This window comes from Crassostrea angulata, chromosome 5 (genome assembly GCF_025612915.1).
Source record: "Crassostrea angulata isolate pt1a10 chromosome 5, ASM2561291v2, whole genome shotgun sequence".
Lineage (NCBI taxonomy): Eukaryota > Metazoa > Mollusca > Bivalvia > Ostreida > Ostreidae > Magallana > Magallana angulata.
In genome coordinates this window covers 58,754,669-58,778,910 of record NC_069115.1, presented here as the reverse complement: position 1 = coordinate 58,778,910, position 24,242 = coordinate 58,754,669, and the positions used below count along the sequence as shown (strand labels likewise).

Here is a 24,242-nt window from a genome sequence, read left to right as displayed (position 1 = left end):
GTGATGACTTTATAAGAAAACATTTTTAGTGATATTCCAGTGCAACATTCAATCTTTTCCCACTAAGTAGGACTTTGGATGAATACCATCTATAAAATTAATGTTTTTTTAATAATCTGTCTTTTTTTTAAATCTGAATTTTATCACTCTTCCCCCTTACTTACAGTAAAACATGTTTAGTACAAACACAAAAAAAGTGGAATCTTTCATATAGCGAAGTTGTGTAGACTCCCCAACAAAATCTTTCACAAAACCTTGCAAAAATTCAGTTATTATAATGAATTCAGATATATAACAAATTTACAGATACTGTAGTCTTGTACAAGAAACCTAAAACCATGTATATAGGATATTCACCTTCCTTCTTATAACAAATTCTTTACATGGATGTAACAAATTATGGATATAGCAAAGTAAGACTTCTTGTTGCTAAGACTTCATTATAACCAAGTTTGCTAAACAAGGTCTGAGCAAACAAATTTACTCTTACATTTATAAGGAATCCAAATTGTTTGTTCCTGTGTGCTTTACGTAGCCCTATTTCTGTGTTTTACTGTACTAATTACCTTTCCTGTTCGTATTGTCTAAAAATGATGTATGAACTGCCAAGGCACAGTTGAAAATTGGTCAAAATCCTTTCCTATGTGACTCTTCCAAAGAAGCAACTTTTCATTTGTTTTTTTTTTTAATTTTACAGACAATCTAAACTGCTTCCATCTGAGAAAGCATGTCTCCCAAATAAAACTTACTTCAAATCAATTCAAATCCAGTCACAGAAAAGCACTTAAAAATGCTTACAAAATCCATTGCCATGACAAACCCATTAGATTAGGCAAACAACTTAGAATATTTCCCAGCGACAGCTCGCAGAAACCAACAATCAACCTCACTTTTTATCCAATAAGAGCAGCCGAGTTAATCTACCAAAAGGTCAGAAGATTCCTTAATTCAATTCTAAACTAAAATCATAAAAGTCAACACTAGCAATGAAACTTAATATAATTTCTAGATACAAAATTATCACAAACATCACAAACATGCAAGGGTTTCTGACACTCATACACTTGGAATCAACCTTATAGAACCATAGACTCTGAAGATGTGTAGGCATATCCTTTACATGAAAATCAGGCTAAAGAAGAACCCCAATAAGTGCATCCCTTTAGTGTTTCCCCCTTTTTTATTAAATGTCTGATGCATTATAAAGAGTAGACTGTGAACTATACATGTATACTGAGATTACCTGTATTTTGATCTGACCATTCATAGGTAACATTGATTGATTGAACTGTTTTATGGCAACATCACAGGATGCAACATTATAAGGAATTTTGTTTCCATGCATTGCAATTGCAGTTAATTTGGTAATAAAGCAGTAAGTTAAAATAATGAAAACAATGAGCTGTACTTGTTTTGGTTGATTTCTGCTTCCTTGTTGTGATGTATCTGACCCATCAATCATAATCAATCAAAACCTGCCACTTAAGATTGAATGCACATTTCTGAATTAGATTTGACAGCCAAAAAAATTAAGGAACTAAATTTATTGAAGACAAAAAACCCCCCACAAAGAATCATAGCATAATCTGTATGGTCAAGGTCATGACCTTCATTCTTGAAATGTTTGTCACTTAATTTTAATTTAATTACATTCAAATTCCTATTCTTAATATAGAACATGATTAAAATGAATTCAAAGACAAAATGGATAACTTCAGAACATAAATTTCTTCATGAAGTCGTTACCAAGAAACAGTTCAAATGGTATCCAAGGTATTAACTATACTGTATAGAAAACTGGACAAGCAGGGTCTGAGATTGTATGTCCACTCCCCTGATGGAATGAAGAATGACCACAGGTAATTAGGATCAAGACTGGTACAGCTGACAGACTTTCAAAAACACTTCCAAGGTTGCGGTTATGAATCGATCAAGCATGACCGGCTGGTTGGAGCGACGGAGAAGACGTCGTCTTTGGTCCTTTGACGTACTGACAATGGCTGACAATCTTTAAATGTCAGCAGGAAACTCCGGCTCTCATCAATAGACTCTCTCTCAGTTTACCTGCAGGTATGCGGAACTTCATATTCATCATTCATCAAAAGTTCCTCTCCTGCTCAGCTGAATTAAGCCGGCTTAATTTATGGCCATTTTTGTTCTCTATACAAAGATATATATAGTAAATGATGTCTAATTACATTATTGATGACAATTAACCTTTACTGGACCTGTGTTAATTAATATGATTGTGCTTTTTATGATGTCTGTCCTTGTGGTATGTTGGACAATCATAGATTGTCTTTTAAAAAAAAACAACTCTGAAGACCATGTTTCAAAGCAAAGGACAACCATTACAGGGCCATCTTACAGGAGTGTTTCTAGTTCTGCAAGTAGTCCCTTATCCATCAAAATATTTCCTTATTCTCATGATTCATTCGAAAGTAATAATTGTAAATACTTAGTCACCAGAGGGTTACAAAACTCATAAAAACTGGAACAACAGTTTTTCGGTCAACATAATTATTTCCCTATTCTGTCCAGATGTTGTAACTTATCTATTTCTATATAAATTAGATACATAAAAATAAAAGTTTTATAAATGAAATCACAAAATGACTTGCGCATATAATATTCCGTGAAGAAGACTGCAACACTAAAGGTTCGAATTTAGGTGTGAACCAGATTGTGCTTAAAGAAAGAGAAACATGCTCCAGACAAATAATGTTGGACAGACAGATGGATGAACAGACAAACAGACTGATCACTAGAGGGTGCCTCAGAGCTTGGCCCTATAAAATAACTTGCCGATAATTTCTGCTAAAATATATTTTTTAAATTATTATAAATGAAGGCTAGTGAAAAAAGTAACTCACATATCAACAAATTTTTTAGTTTAAACATTTGATAATGCTTGATTCAGTTTTGATAATTTGTTGCATTTGATATAATGTTATCAAATCAGAGAATTTGAGATTTGAATATTATAAGACTAGAACATCAGAACCAAATAAACCCACTGTTCACAACTGAAAGCTGTCTTTGAGTTAATTAGTTTAATTCACTCGTGACACTTATTTTAATTTATGATCGATTTCCTTGGCAATGTTAAATTGCTATCAAATATTTTTGAAAAATGATGAATGAAAAAAAAAATTGTTTTCTGGAATGTGAGTGGACCAATATTCCCAACACTTGATGGTCAGACGACGAAGAGACAAAGAACACTCCGAGAGACATTGCAAGGGTCAGGTTACTCATTCCGCACTACCACAAGAAGCGCAGTTCCAGTCTATACTGTGTAACGACAGTTGTAATCGGAGCTGAAACATCAATCCACCAAGAGCCTACACATTTAATGGCCCAGAGGAACAAATGATTCTTTCATAAAGAATGTTTAAAAAACAATTTCTGGGATTCAATTAGGCCTGTTTTACATTTCGGGTCATCATTCACATAGACTTGTGGCCAACATATCACAGTTATGTTTTCAATTACACTGCTCTAATTTTCTCAAACAACCATTTGGCCATTATGGTTCACAAACAAAATCTGAGATGTGTCAAAATGATCTTGTTTAAGGTAAAGCTACAACCATTTTTATTTCCGTTTCTATTTTCATGTTATTTACAGATCCGAATGTGAATCTCAACCAGGATTGACCCAATTAACGGACACTCCGGATGACACCATAAAAACCTACAACCATAATAGTGTTATGACAGTTTTTGGAGTTTTTGGCATACATTAGTGATACCTCACTGTATGCCAGTCATGAAGTTCTCTACAAGGCCCCGAGGGTTCTACACTAGGGTCGCATTCAGAGGATAATCCATGCAGTTGAATCATATTGATATATAATATTATTTATGACAATGCAAATCAGCAGCCCATTTATCAGTATTTTTTTCAATCTGTCAGTCAAGTTCTATTATCTTCCTTTCCTTAAAAAGTCACATGGTACTTATGTATATCCTTAAACAAGAAGTTCTGTCTTTATTCTCACCCACCTACCAATCAATTCAGTACTTTGATACCACAGTGAGTCCATGGAAACCTACATTATCCCTGAGAATGAAGCAATTGACATTTTCTTCAACATTTACATTAGAAGAAATGTCAGGAATATAATCTCTGTGGATTTAATTGACAGAAATTCTGGGGAATTGATCTCGTAACATCAAAGCTTTGTTTACAGATTATACGAGTGAAGGTCTTACATAACCCAGTCACAACCCAGTTTGTCAATATTCCAAGCACTGTGTCTGAAAATTATAACTGAATTCATTCATAATTAATCATTCTGATTCTGCTGTCTAGTGCATTAAATGGGAGAGTTATGCAATATAATGTACTTATCTGGGAGACATGTTCAATAAGCCCTCAGCGACTGGTACCTTCAGGTGTATTAGAGCACCTTGCTCCTGATAAAGGCTTGCCAGTCTTTACATAAGGAAGCCCAGCTGTTCACTTTTACTTACTTACATAAAGTCCCTAATGTCACGGATCAGCCCCTGAATAAAGTTTCCTTCAGTTCTGATATATACTAATATATTTTATATAGTGTTCAAAGGAAACTGATAATATTTAATAGTATTCTATGGACTGTTACATAAACATTTTGTTATATATGCGATAGTTATATACATATATATAAATATGTAGTCGTTCAGAGACTTGGTTCCCAGAGTTTTCATTATAGGTATCACTAAAATGTTCTTACCAATCAGAAGGGTCATTTTCTCATCAATCTTATAAATACTAAAATATTTAATTCAATATTTTACAGCACATTAGAATGAGTTACAGTAGTAATAATGTCTCAACGCCACTCCTGGTACTATCTACATGTGCGTCCGACTTCTATTTTCTTAAATCAATGAATGGATTTCTTAGTTTCACATCTTTCATAATAACTTTCTCAATGGACCAACATTATAAGACTGCAGGAGTTAATTAGCATTCCTATCATACCATGTATGCATTAATCAGTAATAACGACCAACCAATATTTCCTAATGTCTATCAGAAATCCAGCAAATTAATAGTCTTGCTGTAATATCCCCCCTCCCACTCTTGAGGACATGAACTCTTGTTGGCTGTTGTTTGAGAGCCTTGTTCCTTTTATGTTTTCCTCATCAGCATCATGTGTACTGGGACTGATCGAGACTATTGATCACTGATCGAGACTATTGATCACTGATCGAGACTATTGATCACTGATCGAGACTATTGATCACTGATCCCTGCTCAGTTTTGACATTTAAATCACATCTTCTCAGTGCAGCAGACAGAATTTCCTCTCATATGCTTTCTTTCCATTCCATGCAAATGCGGAGTAAGATTCTCTGAGGCGCAGATAGATTGATCTATTCGTACATCAAATCGCATGCAGCCATGTTATATGTGTTATTTATGATTTTTCGGATCTAATGGCCAGTCATCCATTATGCCTGCGTTACAAATATGGACATCTTCTTCACCTTACAAGCCACCTTTTATCACCTCCTGTAAGCCACTACAACACACTAGATTAGCTTGTCTTCCTGAAAGACTGCTTGATGTTTAATTGATGTTATGTCAAATTGATATTATACTTGAGACATTTCATGTAAAAATTCTGGGTTAACCACGATTCAACTATGAAATCAAAATCAATGAAACAAAATGACTATATATAGCTTGACACAAATTGCACAAGGATGGTTCTGAAGGGTGGGATATGACCAGAGGATATTGATGAGACAAAAAAAGTTGACAACAACCCAAAATATGAAAAGTTTTCATTGTAAAATTAAACTTCATTTTGAAAATACTCTCAATCATATGCTATACAGATCAGTAGGTATGATTTGCAAAAATACAGCGGGGTGGACATGTACTGTTACTTGGATCATGCATGTATAGAGCTGAACAGTAACAGCGCGGAGGTAAAGTTCACTTGTTCAGTCTGGCGCTGTTCTCTTGGTTTGGAGCACAGGTGTTTAATTAAGGCTGGATGGTCAACAAACTAACCATCAGATCTACCTTAAGGAGACTGGATTACAGGTCAACAAATTAACCATCAGATCTACCTTAAGGAGGCTGGGTGGTCTACACACTAACCATCAGATCTACCTTAAGGAGGCTGGATGGTCAACAAAATAACCATCAGATCTACCTAAAGGAGGCTGGATGGTCAACAAACTAACCATCAGATCTACCTTAAGGAGGCTGGGTGGTCTACACACTAACCATCAGCTCTACCTTAAGGAGGCAGCGGATGGTCAACAAAATAACCATCAGATCTACCTTAAGGAGGCTGGATGGTCAACAAACTAACCATCAGATCTACCTTAAGGAGGCTGCGTGGTCAACAAATTAACCATCAGATCTACCTTAAGGAGACTGGATGGTCAACAAACTAACCATCAGATCTACCTTAAGGAGACTGGATGGTCAACAAAATAACCATCAGATCTACCTTAAGGAGGCTGGATGGACAACAAACTAACCATCAGATCTACCTTAAGGAGGCTGGATGGTCAACAAATTAACCATCAGATCTACCTTAAGGAGACTGCGTGGTCAACAAACTAACCATCAGATCTACCTTAAGGAGACTGCGTGGTCAACAAAATAACCATCAGATCTACCTTAAGGAGGCTGGATGGTCAACAAACTAACCATCAGATCTACCTTAAGGAGGCTGCGTGGTCAACAAACTAACCATCAGATCTACCTTAAGGAGACTGGATGGTCAACAAAATAACCATCAGATCTACCTTAAGGAGGCTGGATGGTCAACAAACTTACCATCAAATCTACCTTAAGGAGACTGCGTGGTCAACAAACTAACCATCAGATCTACCTTAAGGAGACTGGATGGTCAACAAAATAACTATCGGATCTACCTTAAGGAGGCTGGATGGTCAACAAACTAACCATCAGATCTACCTTAAGGAGGCTGCGTGGTCAACAAACTAACCATCAGATCTACCTTAAGGAGACTGGATGGTCAACAAAATAACCATCAGATCTACCTTAAGGAGGCTGGATGGTCAACAAACTTACCATCAGATCTACCTTAAGGAGGCTGCGTGGTCAACAAAATAACCATCAGATCTACCTTAAGGAGGCTGCGTGGTCAACAAATTAACCATCAGATCTACCTTAAGGAGACTGCGTGGTCAACAAACTAACCATCAGATCTACCTTAAGGAGACTGGATGGTCAACAAAATAACCATCGGATCTACCTTAAGGAGGCTGGATGGTCAACAAACTTACCATCAGATCTACCTTAAGGAGGCTGGATGGTCAACAAACTAACCATTAGATCTACCTTAAATTTCAAGAGTACTTAAATAATAGATTCTTTTAGCCATGAACTGTTATAAAGCGAAGAATTTTTTTTTTTTTAAATATATTCCTATTTCAATTTACAGTAAAAGCTCTTCTTCTAAAGGAGATTAATATAGTATGGAAATGGCCACATTACCATCTAGCCCTCTTAATTGAATATACACCAACTGGGACAGGTTTTAATGTTAGGAGACTCATTACAATCAGTGAGAAGTGACTAATGTGATAGTCTAGATAACAACTACATGTATGTCTTAATCTGTGTTCAATAAAGTGTCCATTGCTTCTAGATTACAAACAAGAGAAGAGTTTTTGATGGTTATGTTGTTTTATATCCCATCAAGACTCTTATACTCCTTAGAAAGAGTCACCAGATTTCAGCAAAGGTCTGTTCACTAAGACCCATTGAATGGAATAGGGTATTTACTGAGAAAAGCATTCTTCTAGACACCAAACATATTTTATTTAACAAGCATTAAAATCCTTCATAATAATTCTGTACACATAACTACCAAAAATAATCAAATTCAGGCGTGATACAAATTGAGTCTCCACCTAATCCTGTTTTATAGATACATGTACAAGTCATGATTAGTTCTAATACACCCCAGTATCGAGGTAAACCCTGGCACTCAGCATACCCTGATCCCTGATCAACTACTCAGTCTTCAGATTTCTGTTTGTTACTCAATCTATTAATAAGCTTTGGATAAAATTAGTCAAATAAATATTTTTAAAGGCTTTTGGAGGATAAATGAAAAGACTACATTAAAGGGGTTTAAATGGCAGCTCTCCCTGATCTATGCAAACAGCTCTGATGCCTACTTAAGTAATGTGAATACATGAAGCACAGGTCTGCAGTCATTGTTGTTCTTCTTTTTAACTCTTCATTATAACATGGATGGTAATGCTTATGTAAAGAAACAAGTTGTACAATTACCAATGATCAGGCCTAGGTGGGCATACTGCATTAAAATATTTTTAACTGAAATAGATTGTGAAAGCTTTAACAGGTTGTTATTCCCTGTTGTTTTGCTGTTTGAATGGGTGGGTACTGCTCGGAGGTTTCTTAGTAAGGTGAAGGTAGTATTGTTGATGGTTAATGTTGATCTTGGTGGTGCCAGTGGGTTGTTGGTGGTGGTTTTGGGTTGATGATGATTTTGGTATTGGTGATGGTGCCAGTGTGTTGGTTGTTGGTGGTGGTTGTTTTTGCTTATTGACGGTTTTAGTCATCGTCATATACCCAAGGGTGATCAAGTCTTTAACTGATGTTCATGTTGTTGATGATGGTTTATGGTGGTTTTGGTGGCGGCTATCAATAAGTTGTAGATGATAGTTGTTTGTTGTGATGGTAGTTGGGTGGTTGGTGGTGTAAAGGGTGACAGCTGGGTCGTTGATTGGGTGGTGATGGTGGGTTTATGTTTGCAATGATGTTGTTGGTGTGACTGAGTGTGGTGTTGGTTGTGATGATGTCTGTGTAAACTACAATGGTGTTGGTGTGACTGAGTGTGGTGTTGGTGTGACTGAGTGTGGTGTTGGTGTGACTGAGTGTGGTGTTGGTTGTGTTGATGTCTGTGTACACTGCAGTGGTGTTGGTGTGACTGAGTGTGGTGTTGGTTAAGTTGATGCCTGTGTATACTACAATGGTGTTGGTGTGACTGAGTGTGGCGTTGGTTAAGTTGATGCCTGTGTATACTACAATGGTGTTGGTGTGACTGAGTGAGGCGTTGGTTAAGTTAATGCCTGTATATACTACAATGGTGTTGGTGTGACTGAGTGTGGCGTTGGTTAAGTTGATGCCTGTGTATACTACAATGGTGTTGGTGTGACTGAGTGTGGCGTTGGTGTGACTGAGTGTGGTGTTGTGTGACTGAGTGTGGTGTTGTGTGACTGAGTGTGGTGTTGGTGTGACTGAGTGTGGTGTTGTGTGACTGAGTGTGGTGTTTGTTAAGCTGATGCCTGTGTATACTACAATGGTGTTGGTGTGACTGAGTGTGGTGTTGGTTAAATTGATGCCTGTGTATACTACAATGGTGTTGGTGTGACTGAGTGTGGTGTTGGTGGGTCTGAGTGTGGTGTTAGTTAAGTTAATGCCTGTGTATACTACAATGGTGTTGGTGTGACTGAGTGTGGTGTTGGTTAAATTGATGCCTGTGTATACTACAATGGTGTTGGTGTGACTGAGTGTGGTGTTGGTTAAGTTAATGCCTGTGTATACTACAATGGTGTTGGTGTGACTGAGTGTGGTGTTGGTTAAGTTAATGCCTGTGTATACTACAATGGTGTTGGTGTGACTGAGTGTGGTGTTGGTTAAATTGATGCCTGTGTATACAACAGTGGTGATGGTGTGACTGAGTGTGGTGTTGGTTAAATTGATGCCTGTGTATACTACAATGGTGTTGGTGTGACTGAGTGTGGTGTTGGTTAAATTGATGCCTGTGTATACTACAATGGTGTTGGTGTGACTGAGTGTGGTGTTGGTGTGACTGAGTGTGGTGTTGGTGTGACTGAGTGTGGTGTTGTATGTGTTGATGTCTGTGTATACTAGAGTGGTGTTGGTGTGACTGAGTGTGATGTTGGTGTGACTGAGTGTGGCATTGGTGTGACTGAGTGTGGTGTTGGTGTGACTGAGTGTGGCATTGGTTAAGCTGATGCCTGTGTATACTACAATGGTGTTGGTGTGACTGAGTGTGGTGTTGGTTAAGTTGATGCCTGTGTATACTACAATGGTGTTGGTGTGACTGAGTGTGGTGTTGGTTAAGTTGATGCCTGTGTATACTACAATGGTGTTGGTGGGTCTGAGTGTGGTGTTGGTTAAGTTGATGCCTGTGTATACAACAGTGGTGATGGTGTGACTGAGTGTGGTGTTGGTGGGTCTGAGTGTGGTGTTGGTTAAATTAATGCCTGTGTATACTACAATGGTGTTGGTGTGACTGAGTGTGGTGTTGGTTAAATTGATGCCTGTGTATACTACAATGGTGTTGGTGTGACTGAGTGTGGTGTTGGTTAAATTGATGCCTGTGTATACTACAATGGTGTTGGTGTGACTGAGTGTGGTGCTGGTGTGACTGAGTGTGGTGTTGGTGTGACTGAGTGTGATGTTGATTGTGTTGATGTCTGTGTACACTGCAGTGGTGTTGGTGTGACTGAGTGTGGTGTTGGTGTGACTGAGTGTTGTGTTGGTGTGACTGAGTGTGGTGTTGGTGTGACTGAGTGTGGTGTTGGTGTGACTGAGTGTGGTGTTGATTGTGTTGATGTCTGTGTACACTGCAGTGGTGTTGGTGTGACTGAGTGTGGTGTTGATTGTGTTGATGTCTGTGTACACTGCAGTGGTGTTGGTGTGACTGAGTGTGGTGTTGGTGTGACTGAGTGTGGTGTTGGTGTGACTGAGTGTGGTGTTGATTGTGTTGATGTCTGTGTACACTACAATGGTGTTGGTGTGACTGAGTGTGGTGCTGGTGTGACTGAGTGTGGTGTTGGTGTGACTGAGTGTGGTGTTGGTGTGACTGAGTGTGGTGTTGGTGTGACTGAGTGTGGTGTTGATTGTGTTGATGTCTGTGTATACTACAATGGTGTTGGTGGGTCTGAGTGTGGTGTTGGTTAAGTTGATGCCTGTGTATACAACAGTGGTGATGGTGTGACTGAGTGTGGTGTTGGTGGGTCTGAGTGTGGTGTTGGTTAAATTAATGCCTGTGTATACTACAATGGTGTTGGTGTGACTGAGTGTGGTGTTGTGTGACTGAGTGTGGTGTTGTGTGACTGAGTGTGGTGTTGGTGTGACTGAGTGTGGTGTTGTGTGACTGAGTGTGGTGTTTGTTAAGCTGATGCCTGTGTATACTACAATGGTGTTGGTGTGACTGAGTGTGGTGTTGGTTAAATTGATGCCTGTGTATACTACAATGGTGTTGGTGTGACTGAGTGTGGTGTTGGTTAAGTTAATGCCTGTGTATACTACAATGGTGTTGGTGTGACTGAGTGTGGTGTTGGTTAAGTTAATGCCTGTGTATACTACAATGGTGTTGGTGTGACTGAGTGTGGTGTTGGTTAAATTGATGCCTGTGTATACAACAGTGGTGATGGTGTGACTGAGTGTGGTGTTGGTTAAATTGATGCCTGTGTATACTACAATGGTGTTGGTGTGACTGAGTGTGGTGTTAGTTAAGTTAATGCCTGTGTATACTACAATGGTGTTGGTGTGACTGAGTGTGGTGTTGGTTAAATTGATGCCTGTGTATACAACAGTGGTGATGGTGTGACTGAGTGTGGTGTTGGTTAAATTGATGCCTGTGTATACTACAATGGTGTTGGTGTGACTGAGTGTGGTGTTGGTTAAATTGATGCCTGTGTATACTACAATGGTGTTGGTGTGACTGAGTGTGGTGTTGGTGTGACTGAGTGTGGTGTTGGTGTGACTGAGTGTGGTGTTGTATGTGTTGATGTCTGTGTATACTAGAGTGGTGTTGGTGTGACTGAGTGTGATGTTGGTGTGACTGAGTGTGGCATTGGTGTGACTGAGTGTGGTGTTGGTGTGACTGAGTGTGGCATTGGTTAAGCTGATGCCTGTGTATACTACAATGGTGTTGGTGTGACTGAGTGTGGTGTTGGTTAAGTTGATGCCTGTGTATACTACAATGGTGTTGGTGTGACTGAGTGTGGTGTTGGTTAAGTTGATGCCTGTGTATACTACAATGGTGTTGGTGGGTCTGAGTGTGGTGTTGGTTAAGTTGATGCCTGTGTATACAACAGTGGTGATGGTGTGACTGAGTGTGGTGTTGGTGGGTCTGAGTGTGGTGTTGGTTAAATTAATGCCTGTGTATACTACAATGGTGTTGGTGTGACTGAGTGTGGTGTTGGTTAAATTGATGCCTGTGTATACTACAATGGTGTTGGTGTGACTGAGTGTGGTGTTGGTTAAATTGATGCCTGTGTATACTACAATGGTGTTGGTGTGACTGAGTGTGGTGCTGGTGTGACTGAGTGTGGTGTTGGTGTGACTGAGTGTGATGTTGATTGTGTTGATGTCTGTGTACACTGCAGTGGTGTTGGTGTGACTGAGTGTGGTGTTGGTGTGACTGAGTGTTGTGTTGGTGTGACTGAGTGTGGTGTTGGTGTGACTGAGTGTGGTGTTGGTGTGACTGAGTGTGGTGTTGATTGTGTTGATGTCTGTGTACACTGCAGTGGTGTTGGTGTGACTGAGTGTGGTGTTGATTGTGTTGATGTCTGTGTACACTGCAGTGGTGTTGGTGTGACTGAGTGTGGTGTTGGTGTGACTGAGTGTGGTGTTGGTGTGACTGAGTGTGGTGTTGATTGTGTTGATGTCTGTGTACACTACAATGGTGTTGGTGTGACTGAGTGTGGTGCTGGTGTGACTGAGTGTGGTGTTGGTGTGACTGAGTGTGGTGTTGGTGTGACTGAGTGTGGTGTTGGTGTGACTGAGTGTGGTGTTGATTGTGTTGATGTCTGTGTACACTGCAGTGGTGTTGGTGTGACTGAGTGTGATGTTGATTGTGTTGATGTCTGTGTACACTGCAGTGGTGTTGGTGTGACTGAGTGTGGTGTTGGTGTGACTGAGTGTGGTGTTGGTGTGACTGAGTGTGGTGTTGATTGTGTTGATGTCTGTGTACACTACAATGGTGTTGGTGTGACTGAGTGTGGTGCTGGTGTGACTGAGTGTGGTGTTGGTGTGACTGAGTGTGGTGTTGGTGTGACTGAGTGTGGTGTTGGTGTGACTGAGTGTGGTGTTGATTGTGTTGATGTCTGTGTACACTGCAGTGGTGTTGGTGTGACTGAGTGTGGTGCTGGTGTGACTGAGTGTGGTGTTGGTGTGACTGAGTGTGGTGTTGGTGTGACTGAGTGTGGTGTTGGTGTGACTGAGTGTGGTGTTGGTGTGACTGAGTGTGGTGTTGGTGTGACTGAGTGTGGTGTTGATTGTGTTGATGTCTGTGTACACTACAATGGTGTTGGTGTGACTGAGTGTGGTGCTGGTGTGACTGAGTGTGGTGTTGGTGTGACTGAGTGTGGTGTTGGTGTGACTGAGTGTGGTGTTGGTGTGACTGAGTGTGGTGTTGGTTAAATTGATGCCTGTGTATACTACAATGGTGTTGGTGTGACTGAGTGTGGTGTTGGTGTGACTGAGTGGTGTGTTGGTGTGACTGAGTGTGGTGTTGATTGTGTTTATGTCTGTGTACACTGCAGTGGTGTTGGTGTGACTGAGTGTGGTGTTGGTGTGACTGAGTGTGGTGTATACTGCAGTGGTGTGGGTGTGACTGATGGATTCTTTATGTTAAATGAAGTTCGTGCAAAAGTCATCTCAAGGCACCATTGTCATTTGTTCCATTCCAGTTTTCACTGCTCACAAAAATTTTATACTCTATTCCACCATTTGTATTAAAAATGGTATGCACTCTAACAGTGAATTGAAAAGCTACACCATGCATGACTCATATCACCGACCTTGAATGGCCTTGAGATGTACTTTAGTCATTTTTTTTCTTAAGCATTGAAATAAGAGACTTTATGGGCAGCACTGCAATAAAGGACCAGAGCCACCACTGTGTGAATACAGGGAAACATAGGACCTGTTTCAATAAATCCCAGCTACTGTATAATCATGCTCCCTGATAATAAATGTATAAATAGAGATCGTTACACCAGGCCTCTTAAATGTTCAACCCCCCTCAACTTTTTTTTTTAATATAAAATATTGGACTGCAAACAGTGCAGCAATTAATACACAGTGACAATTGCTCTAAGACTTAAGCATTTCTTCAGGTAATCAGATCCTCTGCGAGCTTGCAATATTTTCAGAGTATTTTTAAGTTCTTGAAGATAATGCGCTGTTTTTCATACATTGCGTAGATTAAAGAAATAAAATCAGATAACTGCGAACTTCATTACTGTGTTGGAATGAGTTCATGCATGCCTTGTATCAACTTACATGCCTTGTATCCCATTTTAGTGTTGAATCTTTCTATATTGGATCAATTAAATGTTATAAAACAAAACCATAGCAACTGAAATATGACATTTTTCATTGTAACAGTACACAGATGAGTATATTAACCTAACATACAGGTGGAATTTAGTTTAAGTTAACAAGTAAACTTCCTTCAAAATAATTATTAGATTTTGAGATTTTGGAGATGATTATATATGCTGAAAATGTATCTCTGGCCCCTCAATGCATGAACAGCTATATAGTCTATACCAGCAAAGAGCATGGATTTTTAATTCTAAATGTTTCAAGAATCTGACGTTACTATCAGCCCTAAATAAAGCCATGACCTCTTGCCTGTCATGATTGACCATAAGAACAATGATATATTAAATAATTTTTATAGCAAGTTTTTTTTTTTTTTATTTCCTTCTAAGGGAAAATACTTGATAAGCTGGCTATGACAGCTCTATAATCAATCTGTTTTTGTCTGTCTCTCTTAGATTCTTTTAAATCTTCCTTCTGAAGAAAAACGCCAAGGTCAATCAATTTGCTAAACATGACAGCTGGGACGCTTACGTCAATAATGATCCTACGACAGTGTACAAGACTTCCGATGGCTAACGGATGCAGACGACTTGATTAAAATATACGGGATCTTGTTTATCTGCTGGCAATTAATTAGAGCAGCGTGTGACTGGATATAGCGACCATCATTCCCTGTCAGGATGTAGCTCCCGTGATCATCTTCCCGTCATGTTCAAACATCCGAAAATCATAAAAAGAGTTCAGGAAGATGCTACTATATAAAGACGGAACCCTTTCCCTCTTGTTCAGATGAGAACGACTTTTACGCAATAAAAAAAAGTAGCCAAAGTTTTACAATTTGTTAAACATGCAGACATTTCTAGAGAACCTTGTTTTCTAGCCATCAAATGCGTCATCCATTTATCAGTGACATCTTTAGAGGATTTTGATAGACTGTCAAAACAAAATTGTAGGCTAAATTAAAGTCAGATAGCATTTAGAGAAATGTCATCCACATGTAGACAATATCATTTTGAAATGGTGACATAAAATCAGAAATCTGCTCCTAGACAGTGGGTGATGCTGGAACATGTTGTTTCTATAGATAAATGTCAGTGATGTCATAAAATATGACTTGCTCCTGCATGATGACAAAACATAACAAACAAACAGAGAAATTGTGATGATAAAAGACAATGTCTGTTCACCATGAAGCAATTGTTAATTGATGTTTACCTGATATTTAATCTTTAATCAATAGCAAGATTGGCTAAGAGGACACATTCAGGGTTGTGGGTTGGTGGAGTGGGGGAGGGGGAATGATATACGTATCATGATGCTATGATGTAAATTCCAACACATACAGGGTAATTAACTTTACTTTGTCTTTGCCGCATTTGCGAATTAAGTAGAATATTAATAGGTTACATATCTTTTTAAAACATCTTTCTGAAGCTTTTAACCATTTATAATATGTAAATAGAATGTTAATTAATATAAACCAAAATTTAGCTCTGTTAAGAATTTTCTTCACCTGACATTGTTACCTTGTCAAGTCCTATCACTACTGTAGATTCCTTATTTAACGCAAGTACTTAATTCCGCGATTCAACGATTTACCATCAAATCGCGAGAACATAAAATCGCGAATGCCGAAATTCTATCTTTTTAGTTTCATGTTGTTTACATGTGTCCCAAATTAAAAGCGAGATTTTAAAATTCGCGAGACGGACTTCTTGTGATTTTACGCGGATATTAATTCCTCGCGTTAAATTAGGAATTTACAGTACTTGATCCATTTCTGTATGGAAGGAGTAATATAACTGACTTTTTATTTTGCAATATTTCATCAATCTCTATAACCAGTTTTTACAAATGTACTTATATATTCAAGATTTAGTGCTCATTACACATTGTATAGTATTATCTATTAATATCATAGACAGTGTTCATTAAAAAAGATATCGTGCAGGAAGCTTACAGTATTTGAAAATCATAAGATCTTTATACCGGTATTCAATATTCATAAAACACTAACAACATTGACAGATTTAATATACTGCAGAAATATTCGTTGAGGATTTACTTTCGTTATTTTCGTTGGCTGCGTATAAATCAACAAAATTATATCCATGGCAAATTTTTAACCCAAGTATTGATGATAAGTACAAGAGATAATGATATGACGAAATTAAATGCAAACGAAACCTTATTTTGTTTAAAAACGACAAAAATTTGACCCAACGAAAATATGTTCTTCTACAGTACATAGTGTTTGCTGTTTTATGTTAAACTTATGAGCAGCTGCAATGCTTACTAGGACTGACACTACAACAAACAATGCTACACTATATAGATTTAATTCATTAAACTATATAAATACATGTATCATTTGACTTGACAGGCCAGCTTAAAAGAATTATAATTGTAGATCTTTAATACAAGAGTCAGGTTTTGTAGATCTTTAATACAAGAGTCAGGTTTTTTTTAATGTTAATTGGATGCTAAATTTATATCATCTGTTTCCCGGTCCATCAAAGACCTGAATCATAGTCCAGGACTACATTAACAGAATTCGGTCACCAGAAAACACCCTTGCAGCTATTTCAAAAAATGAACTAAGAAAATACAAGTTTGACCTTCAAATGTTCACCTGCTGACCTTGGACCAACAGAACTCATCCATCAACCTCATTCTCTACACTCTGAAAAATATTGTCAGGGAATCTACAACCAGGTCAAAAAATGTAAGTCACAGCCAAACCTCTTTGATGATTGAAATACATGAAGAGTTGATTAATCTTTAAATAGGAACTGCAGATTTGCACATGCCATTGCATAAAAAACTTAGATGAACATGAAGATTCCATACCTTGAGTTTTTAGATGAAGAACTACTTTTGTCTATAATTATTCTTTGTTCTTATGGACGTACTAATTATAATAAAATAAGATGAAATAATTTCTCCTGTCAAAGTCTACTTAGTAGGAGGGTCGGCGAGGACTTATGAAGTCATGCTATAATATAAGACATCATATCTAACCTTATCCTATAGGGCAATGGCCCTGCAGTCATTACACAATAAGTTATATCGTATCACACCCAGTACTAGTGAAGTCTAGTATTGCTTACAGTGAAATCTCACACAGTAGTCTGAGTAAGGGGGCACCTGCTGACAGATACTTGTCAATGTTCTGTTTGTTTTCTCACTGTCATTGCTAGCATGCTGTCATCTGCTTCTATATTTATTCCCATTCAAATCTATTGTACAACATAAATATCATCCAGTATATACGGGGCCTTTCCAGTGACAAGCAAGGGGGAGTCTGTATCCCCTCCCTTACCTGTGAAATCTCTGTCAGTCCGTAGATCCCAAATACACACCTGAGTCCAACAGGTGTTATATCATCAGGTGTGTATTGATCAAGGATCTCTGAGCGGCAGCTAATAAGCCATTAGAATGCTTTAAAACAAACAAACAATAGGCAATGAATCAACTGTGATATTTATGAAGGATGCTGACTGCATAGACATTCGTTCAGGAGTGATGATTTCTACATACTTTTCTTCATGCCTAATCTGATTGAATGAACAGCTGTCTTATCAAAATGCCTCAAATACAACAATTATCCAGATATATAATATAAACAGCTATCCAGATTATAATAATGCTTTCTTAACTCTTATCCAGACATATTGATGACTGAAAAGTTGTCCAAATATAAATGCTAGTTAACAGGTTCCATATATCACTAATGCTATTTACTTCATAATGCTGACTCAATCACTATCCAGACATTGTGCCAACTTAACTGTTATCCAGACATAAAGCTGACTTCACAGTTATCTAAAGGATATAAATGCTAACTTAACAGTTTCCATATAAAATGCTGACTCAACAGCTTTTCAGACATAAATGCTATTTACTTCACAGTTACCCAGATATAATGCTGACTCAATCACTATCCAGACATTGTGCCAACTTAACTGTTATCCAGACATAAAGCTGACTTCACAGTTATCTGGATATAAATGCTAACATAACAGTTTCCATATATAATGCTGACTCAACAGCTTTTCAGACATAAATGCTATTTACTTTACAGTTACCCAGATATAATGCTGACTCAATCACTATCCAGACAACTTAACTGTTATCCAGACATAAAGCTGACTCAATCACTATCCAGACATTGTGCCAACTTAACTGTTATCCAGACATAAAGCTGACTTCACAGATATACAGACATGTTGCTGAATAAACATCCAGTTATTCAGATCTAATGCCAACTTAAGAGCTACCATGATATAATGCTGACTTCACAATTATCAAAATAAAATGCTGACAAATAACAATTATCCAAATATAATGCTGACAAATAAAATTAATCAGAATATAATTCTGAATTAACAGTTATTAGAGATATAATGTTGACTTAACAATTATTATATATCAAGATAAAATGCTGATTTAACAGTAATCCAGATTTAATGCTATGTGTAAAAAGGTTTTTTTTCAGTTAATATTGTTGAATTAACACTACCTGAAAATAAATAATGCTGACTTAACAGTTTGCAAGTCATAAATAATGACTAAACAATTAATCCAAATATAATTCTGACTAAACAGTTATGATTTATCTTAATGTAATGCCAACTTAATCCAGATATAATGGTGACCAAACAGTTAATCCAGATATAATGGTGACCAAACAGTTAATCCAGATATATAATGCTGACCAAACAGTTAATCCATAATGCTGACTAAACAGTTAATCCAGATATAATGCTGACCAAACAGTTAATACAGATATAATGCTGACCAAACAGTTAATACAGATATAATGGTGACCAAACAGTTAATCCAGATATAATGCTGACCAAACATTTAATCCAGATATAATGCTGACCAAACAGTTAATCCAGATATAATGGTGACCAAACAGTTAATCCAGATATAATGCTAACCAAACAGTTAATCCAGATATAATGCTGACCAAACAGTTAATCCAGATATAATGCTGACCAAACAGTTAATACAGATATAATGGTGACCAAACAGTTAATCCAGATATAATGCTGACTAAACAGTTAATCCATAATGCTGACTAAACAGTTAATCCAGATATAATGGTGACCAAACAGTTAATCCAGATATAATGCTGACCAAACAGTTAATCCAGATATAATGCTGACCAAACAGTTAATACAGATATAATGCTGACCAAACAGTTAATCCAGATATAATGCTGACTAAACAGTTAATCCATAATGCTGACTAAACAGTTAATCCAGATATAATGGTGGCCAAACAGTTAATCCAGATATAATGCTGACCAAACAGTTAATCCAGATATAATGCTGGCCAAACATTTAATCCAGATATAATGCTGGCCAAACAGTTAATACAGATATAATGCTGACCAAACATTTAATCCAGATATATAATGCTGACCAAACAGTTAATCCAGATATAATGATGGCCAAACAGTTAATCCAGATATAATGCTGACCAAACAGTTAATCCAGATATAATGCTGGCCAAACAGTTAATCCAGATAAATAATGCTGACCAAACAGTTAATCCAGATATAATGCTGGCCAAACAGTTAATCCAGATATAATGCTGACCAAACAGTTAATCCATAATGCTGACTAAACAGTTAATCCAGATATAATGCTGGCCAAACAGTTAATCCATAATGCTGACTAAACAGTTAATACAGATATAATGCTGACTAAACAGTTAATCCATATATAATGCTGACTAAACAGTTAATCCATGATATATAATGCTGACTAAACAGTTAATACAGATATAATACTGACTAAACAGTTATGATTTATCTTAATGTAATGCCAACTTAATCCAGATATAATTGTGACCAAACAGTTAATCCAGATATAATGGTGACCAAACAGTTAATCCAGATATAATGCTGGCCAAACATTTAATCCAGATATAATGCTGGCCAAACAGTTAATCCAGATATAATACTGACTAAACAGTTAATCCAGATATAATGCTGGCTAAACAGTTAATCCAGATATATAATGCTGACCAAACAGTTAATCCATAATGCTGACTAAACAGTTAATCCAGATATAATGCTGACCAAACAGTTAATCCAGATATAATGCTGACCAAACAGTTAATACAGATATAATGGTGACCAAACAGTTAATCCAGATATAATGCTGACCAAACATTTAATCCAGATATAATGCTGACCAAACAGTTAATCCAGATATAATGCTGACCAAACAGTTAATCCAGATATAATGCTGACCAAACAGTTAATCCAGATATAATACTGACCAAACAGTTAATCCAGATATAATGCTGACCAAACAGTTAATCCAGATATAATGCTGACCAAACAGTTAATACAGATATAATGCTGACCAAACAGTTAATCCAGATATAATGCTGACTAAACAGTTAATCCATAATGCTGACTAAACAGTTAATCCAGATATAATGGTGGCCAAACAGTTAATCCAGATATAATGCTGACCAAACAGTTAATCCAGATATAATGCTGGCCAAACATTTAATCCAGATATAATGCTGGCCAAACAGTTAATACAGATATAATGCTGACCAAACATTTAATCCAGATATATAATGCTGACCAAACAGTTAATACAGATATAATGATGGCCAAACAGTTAATCCAGATATAATGCTGACCAAACAGTTAATCCAGATATAATGCTGGCCAAACAGTTAATCCAGATAAATAATGCTGACCAAACAGTTAATCCAGATATAATGCTGGCCAAACAGTTAATCCAGATATAATGCTGACCAAACAGTTAATCCATAATGCTGACTAAACAGTTAATCCATATATAATGCTGGCCAAACAGTTAATCCATAATGCTGACTAAACAGTTAATACAGATATAATGCTGACTAAACAGTTAATCCATATATAATGCTGACCAAACAGTTAATCCATGATATATAATGCTGACTAAACAGTTAATACAGATATAATGCTGACTAAACAGTTAATCCATATATAATGCTGACTAAACAGTTAATCCATAATGCTGACTAAACAGTTAATCCATATATAATGCTGACTAAACAGTTAATCCATAATGCTGACTAAACAGTTAATACAGATATAATGCTGACTTAACATTTATTGATTCATTGTGTTGACTTCAGACATTACATAATACTGAGCTCTGTGAGTGGTGCCTAATGTTTTGATGGCGGTCCTTACTGATCAAAGCATAATTCCAATATAGAACTGTTTTTCCCATCACAACAAGATGAAAACACCGCGCCTACTGCATTGTGGTTCATGTTTCTTTTCTTTGATCCATCTGCCTGATTAATTAAAATAATCTTTTACATAACAGAAAGCATCACTGCAGTCTTGGGTTGATAAGGGATGGCCACTTATGGCGAGGTACCAAGTGTAACATGTATCTTAATTAAACCATATATTATCATTCTTTCAACTTCAGCATCAGGCACAGATGTACTTACTTAATTCTTGAGATACAATTTAAGCAATCAAATGATTTAGCCCAAATTTTATATAATTCTTAAAGGAAAACTAAACTGACAAAAATTTGACATGCTGGTGCATGTCTGAGATATCATGGGTATACACATGTAATGGTATGGTCAGTCATGGGCTAAAGTGAGATATCATGGGTACACACATGTAATGGTACACTCAGACATGGTCTAAAGTGGGATATCATGGGTACAAACATGTAATGGTACAGTCAGACATGGGCTAAAATGGGATATCATGGGTATACACATGTAATGGTACAGTCAGACATGGGCTAAAGTGGGATATCATGGGTACACACATGTAATGGTACAGTCAGACATGGGTTAAAGTGGGATATCATGGGTACAAACATGTAATGGTACAGTCAGACATGGGCTAAAATGGGATATCATGGGTATACACATGTAATGGTACACTCAGACATGGGTTAAAGTGGGATATCATGGGTACACACATGTAATGGTAATGTCAGACATGGGCTAAAGTGGGATATCATGGGTACATACATGTAATGGTACACTCAGACATGGGCTAAAGTGGGATATCATGGGTACACACATGTAATGGTACACTCAGACATGGGCTAAAGTGGGATATCATGGGTACACACATGTATTGGTACTGTCAGACATGGGTTAAAGTGGGATATCATGGGTATACACACATAATGGTACTGTCAGACATGGGCTAAAGTGGGATATCATGGGTACACACATGTAATGGTACACTCAGACATGGGCTAAAGTGGGATATCATGGGTACACTTAAGTAATGGTAGTCAGACATGGGCTAAAGTGGGATATCATGGGTACACACATGTAATGGTACAGTCAGACATGGGCTAAAGTGGGATATCATGGGTACACACATGTAATGGTACACTCAGACATGGGCTAAAGTGGGATATCATGGGTACACACATGTAATGGTACAGTCAGACATGGGTTAAAGTGGGATATCATGGGTATACACATGTAATGGAACAGTCAGACATGGGCTAAAGTGGGATATCATGGGTACACACATGTAATGGAACAGTCAGACATGGGCTAAAGTGGGATAACATGGGTACACACATGTAATGGTACAGTCAGACATGGGCTAAAGTGGGATATCATGGGTATACACTTGTAATGGTAGTCAGACATGGGCTAAAGTGGGATATCATGGGTACACACATGTAATGGTACAGTCAGACATGGGCTAAAGTGGGATAACATGGGTACACACATGTAATGGTACAGTCAGACATGGGCTAAAGTGGGATATCATGGGTATACACTTGTAATGGTAGTCAGACATGGGCTAAAGTGGGATATCATGGGTACCCACATGTATTGGTACAGTCAGACATGGGCTAAAGTAGGATATCATGGGTATACACTTGTAATGGTAGTCAGACATGGGCTAAAGTGGGATATCATGGGTATACACTTGTAATAATACTGTCTGTTGTATGGTCAGGCATTGGTAGTCGGATATCATGGGTATATATTTTATATCATATACTTAAATGCATATTTACATCACACCCCTGAGAGTCTGGGAATCTTTGGATCTCATATCACACCCCATTTCGTTATTCGTTGGCTATTCGTTGGCTATTATGATGTAGAGTTCGGTATGCTTCGTTCAACTCCGATCTCTGAGTATGACATCAAGTAGTTAATACGACGTCAAATTGGTATACCAACATCTGGCGCAAAAATTTCAAAGACGTTTTTTAGGGAGATATGTATTTTTAGGGAGATATGTAAAAGATGGAATAGGTTAGACACAGAGCAATATGTTTACAACAATCATTCATCACATGATGTTTTTTATTGTTTCTTTAATATTTTCTTTAACTACATGATATAAAAATCATAACATGGCCTGACGGCTCTCAGGCTGATATACAGGGACCTCAGGCTTATAAAGGATGTGATATAAAAATTGCCATGTAATAATCTATATTTAGTACTGTCAGTCATGGCTTAGTGTGGGATATCCATGTCACATATTGGGACATAGGTAGATTACATTTATCAATCACTTTCTGTAAAACAATAATCTAATCTGAGTGAGTTTATGTGCAAGGTTTTCGAAAAATGATCACGAACTGAAACAATGCATTCTCTTAAGTAGCGCTGTTTCACTTTAAGTGTTAATGCAGGTAATATAGACGGGTCATATCAAATTCACTTTGGTATATTGATCATAAAAAAGCTCTTATAATAAAATTCAAATGTCAACTGGGAACAAATTGTGAAGATGTTACATGTACAGGCTTTGATAACTAATCAATCAACTTATGAAACAATATTAATATTGTCCGACACATGATATCATATTAATCATTATTGAAAATGCTCTATGTAAACCATTTTTAACAGGCTGAACAGATCTAATAACTCCA

At 37.4% G+C, this 24,242-nt stretch overlaps 1 long non-coding RNA gene across 3 annotated transcripts in view; it reads right to left on the bottom strand.

Annotated features, from left to right (window-relative positions):
- LOC128184271 (uncharacterized) overlaps positions 1 to 24,242 on the bottom strand; it is a 62,205-nt gene that overhangs the window by 12,253 nt on the left and 25,710 nt on the right. The window lies entirely within an intron of this gene.